Source organism: Crocodylus porosus, unplaced genomic scaffold (assembly GCF_001723895.1).
Source record: "Crocodylus porosus isolate Cpor-Errol unplaced genomic scaffold, CroPor_comp1, whole genome shotgun sequence".
Classification (NCBI taxonomy): domain Eukaryota; kingdom Metazoa; phylum Chordata; order Crocodylia; family Crocodylidae; genus Crocodylus; species Crocodylus porosus.
This window is the reverse complement of record NW_017728921.1, coordinates 25,964,189-25,975,634: the sequence shown is the minus strand read 5'-3', so window position 1 is coordinate 25,975,634 and position 11,446 is coordinate 25,964,189.

The following is an 11,446-nucleotide window of genomic DNA, read 5'->3' as shown; positions in this document are numbered from 1 at the left end:
ATATATATGAATTTGTGTGCACATAGGTATGTGTGTGTGCACCCGCACTTCTCTCACAGCCAAAATACGGGGATGAGACTAGCGTGCATTTACACGGGGAGAAAACACACGTGTTGCACGTGCTTTCTCTGGCCGAGTATTAAGAAAGGGATCAAAGCCTGTTTGTCGGCGCGGCCCATTTAATCAATCCTTCCACGTATAACGCCAAGCGGAGAGAAGAGAGAGGACATTCCTGTGCCGGGAAAAAATACCAGCAGGAGGGAAACCATTGCTGGAAAACCCAGGCCAAGCTAACATTTTCATTTTAATAACCAACCTATTTGCCCACGTGATGGCATGTGGTGTAAGCAACAGGAATAATAAATGGGCGAGGGGGTGTTTCGCCGGGAGTGCTGCATCCTACCCCTTCCCGGGATCTCCCGGACTGGACCCGCGGCACCTTACAGGTTGACAGCACAGGAGCTGGAGAGCTCAGCAGTCGCAAACGCAGGGGAAGGGGAGAGAGATGTTTTTAAAGTAACGTGTCAAACGCTGCTGTGGACTTCTTTCTCCAGCGTCCAGAGTTTACGGCTGAAGTAACTCTCGGGGAGCGCTGAAAAGGGCGAGCTGGATGGCAAACTGAACGCAAGGTAAGTCAATCTTTCGAAATCCTGCCTCTGCTCTAAAGAAAGTCGGGTCTTGGTCCCTCCGGCCGACGCTTCGCTAAAGGCACGTCTGTTCTGTCGAACACGCTGTGGCCAGAAATGGAAGGAAACCGCGTTGCTCCGAGTTTCTTTTTATGCAGAGGTTCAAAGTAAGTAAACAGGGCAAAGGGAGAGCTCGCGAGAGGTGTTAAGGACGGCAAGAAAAACTCTGAAAATCTTTGGCCCCTCTCTGTAATCTAATCCATGAGATTTCAGTTTATTTCAGGAGCTCTGTCTTGGGAGCCAGGCTCTCTGGGATACCGGAGAGGCAGGCTAGGGCTGGGGGAAATGCCTGTCCGGGCGAAGAGCGCGTAAGGCAGCCGCAGGGACTGGCGCATCTCTGCTCTAAGACGACCCGGCCCCCCGGAGACGGGCAAATGCCAGGGTGCCCTCCCGGGGGGAGGCTGCGCTGCGGGGCACAGCAGGAGCTGCATGTCAGTAAAGGCAGCCCATCAGCCCCCTGGCCTGCCTGTCAGAAATGCCCGGGTACCTTTTGCACAGTTTGTTGGAAGGACTTCTGAATTCTTTTCCAAATATAGACCATGAGAGACCCTCTTCCCTTCCAGCCCTCCCCGTGCGTGCCCTTCACGAATACACATCGCCAGCTCTTGAGGCAGGCAAGGCAATGAGCAATTAGACATCTAATAATAACAGCAATAACCAGCGACAAATAAATCTTTATTGTGTGGCTCAGGCCACACAATAAAGATTTAAGTACTGCGGCTTGCTCGGAGAATAGCCTGACCTCCGATTGCTGCCCACCATACCCTCTTCCTCCAGCAGACATCCACGCACATGCACACATCCCCCCCAGCGTATGCACACAACACATATACCCCCACAGCAACCATACACACACACACGCAAATCAAACGCGCACAAATATCAAACACACACACCGCATACTATACACATCCAACGCTCACATCAAACACATATACCCACGCACCAAGCATCAAACGGGCGCACCACACATGTACACACATCAGATACACCCACACACCCACCAAGTATGTGTGTGGATAGATAGATAGATAGATAGATAGATAGATAGATAGATAGATAGATATCCACCCAAGAACACCCCCTCCCTCCCACAAAAAACGCTTTCCTCCTTTTGGTGCACTGGGGTAAAACTATCCTCAGCTGCTGCTAATGGGGCTGCAGAACAGATTTCCACTCCGGTTCGCCTTTCCTGTGAAATCCGATTTTAAATCTAGGAGGAGTGAGAGCTTCTAAAAAATAGCCCTTGCAGCACTGAGTGAGAGGAGCCTAAAGAGTACGCGTGATCTCAGGTGAAGCATAGGGTCGCTTGGGGTTAATGTACAAACATTCACAACTATGACACGCTCTTGTTTTTTTTGCAAAAGAAAATCATTTTAGGTTAATTTATACTGGAAAGGTTCACGGCCCTGAAACGGCCTAGAGCTGCCTTCTCCAGCCAGGCCTCCAGAGTTTGCCTCCCTGAGACGAAAAGTCTAGCACAGGCCGTTTCTAAACACATTTAAAAAAATGGTTTGTAACTTGTCTCCGCCCTGGAAAATGAGGGAAAGGGAATTTGCGGCCGAGAGTGTTTTTCGGAAATGGCGCTTTTTATTTCTTTGCGGTCCCCGTTGCTGTTGGTTCAGTTTTGGGGAGATTTTCCTCACTTCTCTAAGTCCTGCAGGGTAGCAAGCAAGGGACATGGCGTGAAATAGGTCTAAATGTCTTCGCTCATTCCGACTGGCGGCCTGACATAAATACAAGGCTGCCACTGCCTACGGGCGAAGCAGGAAAGGAAGAGAAGAGCGAGCCAACAAATAGCTGGACATCGTGTCTGGGTAGTTGCACCGCAGCCTAAAACTCGCGGCTTGCGTTTTGCCGTTGGTTCCCGCAGACACACACGAATCGCGGTGTTGCAAAACCCCGATCTGATCTATGTGAAGGTGGGGGGAAATGCCACCCAGTAAATCAGATCCACCACCGCTTTCAAGTGAAATGAATGGGCCGGGACGCCGAAAATGTCCGTGTCCCTGCAGCCCGACCCACGCGGTCTTCCCCCTGCGTAGAGCCGGCTTCTCGCCTTCTGCACTCGGGCAGCGGCGACACACAAGGGGCGAGTCTTAGACCGCGGTGCAATTAACACTGCGCAGGGCCATCGCGACAGTTAAAGTTGCAGTGCTCTCTGTCTTCGGCTTGTCAAACTGCAGCGCAGCGCAGGCTTTCTCCCCGTGGAAAGGGAGCGTCTTGGGCTGGGAGGAGGAAGCAAAATGCGGGGCTTGCAAAGCAAACAATAAATTGGGTTCTTTTTATGTAGCTCAATTGCCAAAGAGCTTCTATGTTAACAACGGCGTTTTTATTTTTCATTATAAAATTATTAGCCTGCATTATTTCCCCATCGCATTTTATAGCCAGATGAAGGGCGAGATTTTTTTTTTTTTTTTTTTGGTAAGAGGCCTTCAGATTCAGCCGCTGAGAACCTTGCAATTGGTTTGGTGCAATTAAAAAAAAATAGAGCAATATTTGATTGCTTCTACTAGTTATGACCACGGCTGAGTTGGGGGTGGGGGTGGGAATTGATTCTAGATTTCCCTTTTATGTGGGGTCTGGTTTCTGGTGATTAAATTTCTCTCTTATGTGTACTGGACCTATGGACAATTGATTAATAACATGCCAGTTGGCGCCAACACAGAGGCTGCTATGAGGTCCAAGGGCTTTAATCCGCAAGATGCTCAAAAGAACAGAGAGAAACACAGAGCAGGACGAACCTACCTCAGCCTGCTGGTCTCTGGCTCTCAGCATTTTTTCATCTCTTCAGTATTTCCTGCTAAACTCATAAACTTTATTTGATTTACAGCTATTCCATGAACCCGCTTAAACGAACATGTGTTCCGCCTTGTCCAACTGAACCGTAAAAACCAGTCTGGGATCCAAACGAGAATGTTTTTAATGGCTTATTAATGACAGAAAATAAGCATTGTCTCGAAAACTAGCTACCTCGAAAACTAGCCCCTTGCAGGATGAAAGCTCCCGGGCTCTTGCAGGCAGGCAGAGGCTGTGGGGCAGGGTTGTGTGAGTTGCAATGAAGAAGTGTTGGGATCAGGTTTTTGCAGGGAGGTTTGGAGGGGTTTCGGCTTGATCCCCTTTTTCAAGATGCTATTTTTTCATTAGGAATCGCGTGTAACACCCGCATGCATCTACCTAGTCAGATGTGCACGGAAAGAAACCCGCACGGGTACGCACAAGTGAATCCAGAAGGTGACCGCCTGTGTACACATACAAACACACTCACTCACACGTATGCCATAAGCCCACGAAGCAGATGCACGCCCATGCACAAACGTGCCCAAGAACCCGAACACCTCCGTATAGGCGAACACGCGCTGGCACATACAGTTACACTCCCCAGCAAAGCCACACGTGCACATGCAGAGTCTCACACTCAGCTACATGTGAACACAACTACCCCAGTACACTCTTCTGTTCACCTATGCACTCATCAGCACCCCTCTGTGTACACACAAGACAGACACGCGAAAACAGGAACAAGCACAAACACAAATGAAGCGAAGTTGAGGATGTTGCATTGGTTGAAAACAAGATCGACCCCCCCCCTTAGCCATTGCCCCTGAAAGATTTTATCTTGCACAGCTACTGCCCAGATTTGAGTGTCTGAAAGCGGAAAGTCCACAGGCATAAACGCCCGTGTAACCACCACCAAAAAAAAAAAAATCAAAACCCAAAACCGTGAGACAGAGGGGATGTGACTGATACAAGGAGTGCCTGCTTCTTTAGTAGAAGTGTTGCCATCGCGCTTCACATTCTTCTTTTCTGCAGGAAAATACCCTTCTTTGCAAAAGGAAAGAAACGTGATTCCTCCCTTCCCCCCCCCAAAAAAAGTTTTTTCCCCTCGAATATTAGTTGCTCAAAGGGGAAAAAATGTCTCTTCAAACGTGAAGGGAAAATCGGCCTTTCCAGAAGGAAATCAGAGGCCAAAAAGAAAAAAATGCCTATTTGTTGAAGCCGTCAGGATGCCTGTAAGGCAGAGAGATGTCACATGCATACAGAAGGAGAGATCCCTGCGCACAGCCCGGTGTGAGAGCACGGACCGGAGAGTCCTTCACACGTGCACTGGACAGAGACACCCCGGGTGCATCGAAGGGGCACCGACCACGGGGGAATAAACCCGTTTTATTCCCGGGGCAGCTCGCTGCACGGACACGGCTGTGTTTTAGTTAACACTGATCGGGAGGAAGAAAGTAGGTTTCCTCGGATGACAAAGTTGCTTGAATGACCTTCACGTGTTCTCCTCCCGCTCTAAGTGCCTGTCTTTCAGAAATAGCTGTACCGCAAGTGGTATTAAGAGCCGTCCCTGACTCGAGTTAAGGGAAGGAGGGGGAAGAAAAATTGCAGGTGTCACTCGGGCATCGTTTTTCCGTGAATGATTCTGACCGTTTGGGTCGATCCCCTCCACCCCCCCTCCCCCCAAGGTCATTACAGCAGAGATCACTTTCAGGAAAAGGCACAGGGCACTAAAGACTTTACCCTCTCTCGCCCCCTTTAACTTTCTTTCTGGAGCTGGAGTGATGGCCTTATCTTATTTTATTTTCTCCTTTGGGCTAAGATAAAACCCTGATTGACACTGTGTTTGGCAATAGAAGATTAACGTTGCTATTCTGGCATCAATAACATGCTTTTATCCCGCAGGAGCATTAGTAATTGATTAGGAGTGTGTGTGAAAGCAGTGTGTGTGGTTGGGGGGGGTGGAGAGCAAACCCGTCGAGGACTCCGGGGATGCGGGCTCTGGACACATGATCTGTGCCCGGTTCAGGGCGCGCAAACGTGATCGGCAGGGGCAAAACTCTCGAGTCATGGGCAGGAGGGCAACAGGAGCCTCCGGCTTCAAACCAGACCTTCCCTCTTTGAATCCTGGCTCGTGCACGCGCGGGGATTTCATTTTTGGGACCCCGGTTTCCAGAAGAGCAGGACTAAAATGTTCTCGTTGAGTTGTTGGGTCCGATCCTTTGCCCTGCGGCCCCCGCAGCCCTGACTCAGACAAGCCGTCTCAGCTGCGAGGCGTCGGGCAGAGACCTCGGACATGTTGCGAGCTGTGTCGGGACGGGAGCTGCACGGCCCCTCGCCGGGCTGCGGCTGCACTCCGGGTGCCAGCAGCCTCTTGCATCCCTGTCTCCTAGGTAGATTTCTACAGGCGACTGAGCGACATAATGAAAAGATAGTCTTAAGGGCCGATTGCTGATACCGGAGGATCCAGGTCTCTGGATCTGTCTGTCACTACAGTTCACATCGTCTGCGACTCCTCATTTTCAGGTTATTAACGCACTAGCCCTAACATTTCATATCACTGGGAGTTCATCAAGCCTTGAAAAATGCTGCTGCCTAAACCCCATTTTAAGCCCTACCACGCATGTGCAGAGTCACGAAAGTCCTGAGAAAGTAGCTACTATGTCTGCACAATGCGCTCTTTTTCAAGCCCGCTGCATTTGCTATTCTGTTTATTTTTCATTTTCGTGACCATTTTCAAGCCTTTAGTTCGCAGGGGAAATTAATGGGCTGCAGGGGAAAAATGTTTTTAAATGGAAAACTTTTTTTTTACAGTAACAAGAAGGCAAAAAAGCACCTGAAACCGCAAAACTGCTAAAAAATAGTGTCCACCTGTACTATAAAATTGATCAGCTCCAGAATATCCCCAGAAGTTTCACCCAAGAGAAGCCGAGTTATAAACCACTGACATTTTGTAATGGAAACACTGACACAGATTGAACTGCATTGGTGTTATTTTGACACAAATGTAATGCTGATCATCCTCAGATCGATGCAGTGAATCAGGGCCTCCTTCACTGAGGAAAGGGTGAATTTATTAAGAAAAAAAAGTGTGTGTGTCTGTGTATTAAAAACATATTTCCAATAACGTGTAAGCAAGCGGCTACAGAAGAAAGGCAGAAAGAATAAAATTGTCTCTGCCCTTTCGAAAAGAGTGGTTGTTTCGGAGAAGTGGAAGGAAGAAGAGAAATTGGAAAGTGGAGGGGGAGTTATTTTTTTGGTAAACTCCCAGTACTTTCAGACGGACTCTTTTAATTTCCTGTGTATAGTGTTGTTGCTGAAATGGTCAGCTGTCCGCCTCGAAGTGCCCTGCCTGTATGTTTTATCGATTGCATAAAAACTCACTGAGAAATCCTGTAGCGAAAAGTGAATTCCCCGCCAGACGCTGTTTCTTGTTGAGACATCCTGACCCACTGCAAGGCATCACCCTTGCGATCCTTCCCTACTCCCGGGAGTAAATATTTGCTTACACAAGGAGCTGATGCTGATGGACACGGTGCAAAGTTCCCGGAGTTGTTGCGGAGAGGAAACCGCTGGTTTCCAGTTAAAATGTATTAACCCATTGTCCAATCCCAGTTGGTATTTATTCTCGCCAAGGCAGGTTCCCCCAGAGCCTGCCTGGTCAAAGACAGGATTTGTGGATGTTATCCTAGATTCCTTCTGCAGGCACAATTCCCATGGCAGGCAATGGGTATTGGGAAAGAGACTATAAGGAGGGAGCCCTGTGTATCAAGTAAGGCAACATCGGAGTGTGTAAGTTTTGGGTACTCACACATACAAACACATACATCCACACACGCGCACGCACGCACACACACACACTCAAGTGTACATAAAGTATTTACCTGTGCATGTAGCTGTGCGCATTTGCGGGTAAACACACGTGCGGCTCCATCGATACAAGCGCGCAAGAGAAAGGATTTCCTATATGTATGTGCGTATGTTTAAGTGCGTGCGTGGATGTGTCCACACATATTAATCTCTCTCCTGTTGCTTAGCATTTTTAAGCCTATGTCGCGTTATTTGCAAACCCCAAAGGAAAATCACCAAAAATCTCCAACTCTCCCTTTTCCCCGGTAGGACGGTTCCTGGCTTGAATGAAAAGGCAGAAAGCGATTTGTGCCTTGTCAGGAGCTGATCTGCTCATTTTGAGTCTGAGAAGAGGTTTAAAAAAGAAGTGGGGGGAAGTTACTCAAGAGTATCCCCCTCATACACTCCCCCCCACACACCCATACCCTTCTGTTGGCCGGAGAGGAAGGCGGACTAATGGAAATCTGTACATTTCAATCGACTGGAAGAAAACAATATAAGCGGCGCCATGTGTGAAGAGGGATTGATTTTTTATTTTAAATGAAGCAGCTTCAAAAGGCTGCAAACTTAAGGTTAAATCTGCCAAGTAAATGTCAGTCAGCAAACCGGGAGGACCCGTCCTCAAGGAAAAAAGAAACCTCCTCGCGTTGTTCCTGTTAGATGGCTCTGAGGTGGATCCCAGTAAGAAGGACTTGAAAGGCGCTCTAGGAAAACGAGCGCTTGTCTATCATCGATCTGTGGAGGGAGCTGCGAGGACGTTTGGCGGGTGATGGAAAGCTGCACTTTCCATGATGGTTAGATTTGAGGGAGGTGGGGGGTGCCCTATGGATTCGTGCTTGCTCATAGGCCCTGGTTCCAATAAGACAATACTAGTTCCCCCCTTGTTGATTTGCGATGCTCGGGATGGAGCCGGAGTGCAGCCGCCTGCATCCTCGGTTACTTCAGTGCAGTGAGCATCTGGGAAGCTTTCGCCTCACTGAGGCGCCCCAGCTGAGCACTGGAAATAGTCCTCCTATATATATAAACACACACACATTCATATACAGAGATACTATATATGCAAAGTATATATGCACATACATGCATATATACCTATGTATATATAATACCCCCCAAACAGGTCACAACCACAAGCCATGCCACTTGCTCGAAATGGGAGGATCCGAAAGACAGAGGGTCAGCGAGACAGTAGCCAGGAGCTCATGGGGTCACTCACCATCCTTGGAGTCCACAGTTCCTGGAGTCACTTCTTGCTGCTCCCGTAAGGCGTGGAGGGGTCCTGGATAGTCTCCCTCTGGATGCCCCTCCGGCGCTCGCCCTCCGTGTTTGAGGACACAACAGCTGCTAATCTTTTTTTTTTTTTTTTTGGGGGGGGGGAGATATCTTTGTGGGATGAAAAGCAGAATCACTCCAGGTTAATGGAATTATTCTTATGTTAAGGGGTCTGGCTATTGATCTGCAGCAGGTTATTAGGGCTGGAAAGGAGATGCGATTTTTCGTGTTTTTCATTTGGCAAGTAGTCGCCTCTATTTACTTTTCTTTACCCCTAGCAAATAATTGGCTCCCGAAGCACAGTCAGATCTGTGGAAATAGCCAGGTTATCATTTACTAAATATAGCTCAGCGTGCTGGCTTTCCGAGGCGCCTGAGCATTCATTTGACAAGTTTACTGCTCATAATAATAGCACATTTAACATACATACACATACATATGTGTATGTGTGTGTGTGTGTGTGTGTGTGTGTGTGTATATATATATATATATATATATATATATATATCTCAAGCTGCACACTGCCAATACCACCGGATTAACTGGCCTGATCTCGGTGAACCAAGGACTTGGCTAATCACTCTCCGCTTCCATTCCAAGAAAGAATTGAACTTCGCTTGAATTTTCGGTTCCCCCCCTTTTAGCTATATTTAGTACATGCTTGTTTGGTTATATTCCCGCCACCCGCACGCCCCCCAGCCTTTTGCATTGCACTCAGTGGTTTCTTTGCACGGGGAGAATCTAGCTGGTAGGGCTTTAAAGAAGAAGAATACAAATTAACCTTCCATTACTGCTGCAGTCAACCGTGAGAGAATGGGCCAGTTGCGTGTGTGGTGACGTCTCTGAGTCTTATAGGTGCAAGGGCTGGTGAGATAGCAGCTATCGCCTTGAACTCTCTTTATTTTATTGGAGTATGGCTGGTAATAAACAGTAATATTTAATTTGTCTGAGACCACAAATCGGCTTCTAGCTGAAAGGCTCCTTCGCCTGGCTATCCACGCAGTCCTATAGTGCCTGACTGGAGATCCTTCCTCCAGTATTTTTTCCCCCCTGCAACCTGCAGAAGGAAATAATTTCCATTTATTTGCGTCTTTTTCAACTCGTCTTCCAGATTCTCGCCGGCTACTTTGAAACCCAAGAGGTGAGTGTTTCTATTGCCATTAGCAGAGTTTAGGAGCAGAGCATGCCATCATCCCACGCTGTGGGTGCAGCTCCGAATAGACCCCTCCAGCCACATTTCTTTCCAGGGGGAGTGGGTTTGTTATTTCTCTGTCTCCTGGAAACTCGTCTCCGGGTGCAATTTTTTTTTCCTGTCGGTGTTTTCAAATCTCCAATCGCGTTTCTGAGCCTATTCCTGAAGGCGCGTGTAATTCTGGGGCTTTTGAGCAGAAGCTAAGACTTCAGCATAGGGCATGAAACCTGGCGACTTCGCTCCAAATGATTTAGGTTGGACTTTTCACTACTGAGGAAGGCTTTTTTGGAGGCTGCAGAGAAAAAGAAACCTCATTCTCTGCTGCCCATCTCTGGCAATTTGAATTGATGATTTTCGCACCTTGAAGAGCACTCGTGTTTATAGTAAGGCCAGAGACGCGGGTTGGTTTATCCTGGCATTTACAGTATGCGTGGGACACGCACTTCACCCCCTCCCTTTCCCCGCAGCGATCTACAGACAATCAAATAATGAACAGGAGACGATATATAAATAATACATATAATACCCGGGTCTATTTGAATGTCTTGTTCGTGACTGAGGGTGCAGCGGGGCGGGTTGTTTTTGCAGCAGTTGCTTCGCCGTTTCTTTTCAAGTTGCTCTGAAGCTGGAGTGCCCCGAGCTGGAAGGGGAAGGCTCCCACCCTCCACCCCTCCAGGTACAAACACAGGCTCTCTCTCGCACACATTTTGCATCTCGTTTGGCTGGTCCCACTTCGCCTCCAGCTTCCCCGGGACTCCGCAGCGATCAGTCCAGGGGTTGCGGCGGTTGGTTTGGGCCGTTTGTTGCGGGGCTTCTTGGTTTTTTTTTTTTTTAAGCTTCAGAGAAATCTCAACCGTGAAAGAAAGTAAGGAGAGAAAGGAGAAGAGAAAGAGGAGCTGGGCAAAGCAGATCTAAGCCATGCCATTTATTCCCAAGTCTTATCAAAAATACAACCCCCCAATCTGGTTCTCTTCAGCCAGAATGCGACAGGGCGGCTGCTTGCCCTGCATTGACCTATTCAACTTTACCCTCAAAATAATACATTAAAAAGAGAGAGAGAGGGAGCGAGAGAGAGAAGGAAGATGCAGATAAAACCACATCCCCGCTCCTCACTGACGGCTTGATTATTTGAATACAGCAGAGCCCCTGAGCTTTTGTATATGTTTGCGTCCTGCCAGGGGAAGGGCTCGCAAATTCCTGGCGAAGGTGGCGGTGGCAGGGAGTTGGGGAGAAGAGAAGGGAGGGGGGGTCTCTTTTGCTTAAAGACCTTTGATCTTCCTGCAGACCCAAGACAAGAAATGCCAGGCTCCATCTTCGCGGTGTTGTATCCCCAGCTGGGTTGAAGGAGGCTGGGGAAGGCAGCTTGGCTCCTTAGCTTCGGGGGTCCCTTTCATCCACTCCAGCTTCCCCCCGCTCTCCCCTGTATGTCAAAGGCCCCCCAGAGACCTAGCAGATCCGCACATGTGTGTTTGGGGCTGAAAACGCCCACCTTTCTGCTCTGGGCCGGGGGGCGCATGGGGGAGGGGGGCGCTGCATGGTTTGTGTTAGGGAAGCCGGCGGCTTCTTCGGCGGATTCTCAAGCTTTGACTTTTCTCTCTGGCTGGGAAAGATGGATGGAAGACGGAGGGAGTCGGGAAGGAGGGAGGAGGCGGGGGTGGGGGGGTGCTGG